Source organism: Bos indicus x Bos taurus, chromosome 26 (assembly GCF_003369695.1).
Source record: "Bos indicus x Bos taurus breed Angus x Brahman F1 hybrid chromosome 26, Bos_hybrid_MaternalHap_v2.0, whole genome shotgun sequence".
NCBI lineage: Eukaryota > Metazoa > Chordata > Mammalia > Artiodactyla > Bovidae > Bos > Bos indicus x Bos taurus.
The window spans coordinates 17413700-17416988 of record NC_040101.1 but is presented as its reverse complement, the minus strand read 5'-3'; positions in this window follow the sequence as shown (position 1 = coordinate 17416988).

The following is a 3289-nucleotide window of genomic DNA, read 5'->3' as shown; positions in this document are numbered from 1 at the left end:
ATAAATTCTCCCTCCAGTGTAGGAATGTATACTTAGTATAGCAGATAGCTTCATCCTTTGGTGAGCTTGCCAATATAAAACTTTGCAAATAGAGCTTATTTTTTCAGTCTAGGCTTTCTTTGGAACTGGAATTATTAATAACTTCTAAGCAGCTATTGTGAAACCTTTCCTTGTTAAGCACATTTTCCTAGCTTATTTTAATTTCGCATTTTGTTGAACGTGCTGACTTCCTCTGGCAATATGTAAAATTGCCAGGCGGAAATTCTGCACTCAAAGCCTCAGGATGATATTAGTAGTCAAATTTTGAGCAAGAGCTTCTAAGCAATGGTCAAAACGAAAATTATTAAGTTTTGCTATCATTTGTGAAAGACTTGAAAAAAAAGTGTTTTGTTTTTTTTTTTAACAAAGCTGGATCTATTAGTTCTCTGGAAGGAAAAAAATGTTAACCTTAGCTGTAGTTCAAATTAAACACATTGGCACAGATAATTTAGTTTTATTTGTACATTTCTGGTATAATGTGCTGAGAAATACTAATTCTTTTGACTCCCTGCCAATTTGCTACTAATCAAAACGGAGAAGATATGCACTGTTTGGATTATACCTAAAAATAGTTGTGCTGCAGTCACATCAGCAAATGGAATTAAATTAATTTCGTTTTCTTCTCCTGCACACACACCCTCCACATTATTTAAATTTCCATCTCGAATACTGCTTTTGAATCTCATAGTCTGTGAATGTGTCCCAAATTGCACTGCCACATTGCAATTATTTTAAAGCAAATTCTATCAAACTACTTTTCAAGAAGTACACCTCTCCTGAAATTCCAATTTCTACCCTGCTCTCATTTAAAGAGTCTCTACTAAATAGTCCATATAATGTAATCAAAGAAGTATTAATACTATGAATAGATACTTTGTGGATTAATTTACCTTCCAATAGTCTTTTTAACATTTCATGGGAGGAGGGAGAGGGTTTCTGAATCAGTAAGACTTGGGTATTTGATGGAGCAGTTAATAAGCTTTCAAATGCAATTGCTCCAATGATAGACTGGAAAACAGCTGCTCCAAGGAGAAGCTGACACTGTTCTGGCAATATTAGAGCATGATCTCAGCAGTCATCTTAGCAGTACCCAAGGAAACCTGGAAAGTCACCGTCTACACCCCTTACACCTTTGTCTCACTTTCACGTTGCCTTCATTCTGAACGTACCTGAGAGAGTTCCAGTCTTGGACCAACCATATACTCACCAGCCCGTCTCTTGAGCATGTCTTCATTTCCTCTTGAATGAACTAGAACCATCTAGAACATTTAGTTCTAGATAAATTTGTCTTCCTAGAAGCATTAAAATCTCATGAACGGTTTCCTAAAACTCTTGATTTTCAACATCTCTCAATACTTAGAATTGTTGTTTTCTTCTCGCTCAACATTCCCTGGCTCATAGCTTTTATTAGTATCAGCAAGAGTACACTGTTTTCTTCCTGTTTATGACATAGAACTTACCTGTGATGCATTTTAAATGTCTGAAGTTTGGATTTCTTCTTCAGAATTTCAGAGTTGCACATAATTATGAGTAGAAAAAAATTTAAACTCTTGTCTGTACCTTTCCTATAAAAAGTCTTCATGTTGAGTTTAATATTTGGGATGTGGGGCTTTCTTAACAGACTTTATTTTCCTGTTTATCTCTATTTTTCGGTTAACTTATGACCTTGTCAGTTTTTCGGCATCCTGATTGCAAAAGATAACATAAGCTGTTCCACTTTCAATTATTTTGTAAATTAGTTTTCCTAATCATTATTAGGCTAGCTGATTTGAGGGAATTGTGGGTAAATTTCTACCAGAGGAGCTCAGAAAACTTGTTCAAGCAGACAGTCTAAAGACTGGCTGTTCTGGCTCCTCTGTATTTACTGCTGTGCCCAGTGACCTTGGGGAAGTTAGTTGGTTTCCCTGCTGCTCAAGTTCACTTCCCACAAAGCCTGACTATTAACCTTTGTTTGTAAATCCCTTTGAGATGCTCTGATAGAAGGAGTTCATAGATTTGCAAAGTCTATCATTACTAATACTTCCTCCTGACCTTCTTTTCCCTTTCCCTGCAACTCCACCCACAAAATCCCTGTTTTTCTTTAAGTGAAAAGAACAACTAAGAATAGCAAAAATACACATAATACCCCATGCATCCCAACAAACAGTCCTTCACTTATTATTATACTTAAAAGTCCACAAAAAGCACAACTGAATAAAATAATCTTCCCAAACATCGGATTAGAAAACTTGTTTGCTCTATGCTAAGGAAAAGTGGCTGTTTAATGATTCTGAACCCACAGCCACTTTGAGAAAAGTAAGTAAATTTGGAAAGTTACTCAACTCTACGATTTTGCATTGAGTTGTAAATGGTAAAAGCAACTCTCTAGATGGTTCCCCTTTTCCTGGAAGAGCAATTCAGAGATGAACAGTGCTGAGAGCAATGGCAGTCTGTGTTTTTGTTTACCTCTTTTGTGACTTGCAGAGCATTGAGTTTCTCTGTTCCCAACTTAACACAGTGACAAACCTACAGGAACTTACTGACTTAAAATATCTGTTATGCTAACTATAGAAACTCACCTGCAATCTTGAGGTCCTAGTTAAAAATGCTTTTAAACAGTAAACATTAATGTCCCAATGACATTTTCTGCACTGCAGAGATTTTTTTCTAAAGCCATTCAAGGTAACGGTTTAATAAGATGCTCTTATAAGGAATTTCATGTGCTTAAATGATTCTATGGTCAATCTTGAAATAATGTGTGGGGTTTTTTTTTCCCCTTAGAAAAGGCATAACTAAGTAAAATAAATTGAAGAAATTTTGGCATGGGAAGGACCTTGATAGGTAAACACCACCATACTATATATAAAACAAATAATCAACAAGGACCTACTGTGTAGCACAGGGAACTCTACTCAGTATTTTCCAATAACCTATATGGGAAAAGAATCTAAAAAGAATGCAAATATGTATGTGTATGTGTGTATGTGTGTGTGTGTGTTTGTGTAACTGAATCACTTTGCCGTACACCTGAAAATAATACATTGTAAGTCAAATATATTACAATATAAAATAAAAATTAGCTTTTTCAAAAAATAAAAGATATGGTCCAAAAAAACCCCAAACACCCCCATACTCAAGAATACCTAGAGATCAGCGCAGACCAAGACTGATGTGATTTAATTTGAAGTATAAAGACCTGGGGACTTCCCTGGTAACTCAGCTGGTAAAGAATCTGCCTTCAATGCAGGAGACCCTGGTTTGATTCCTGAGT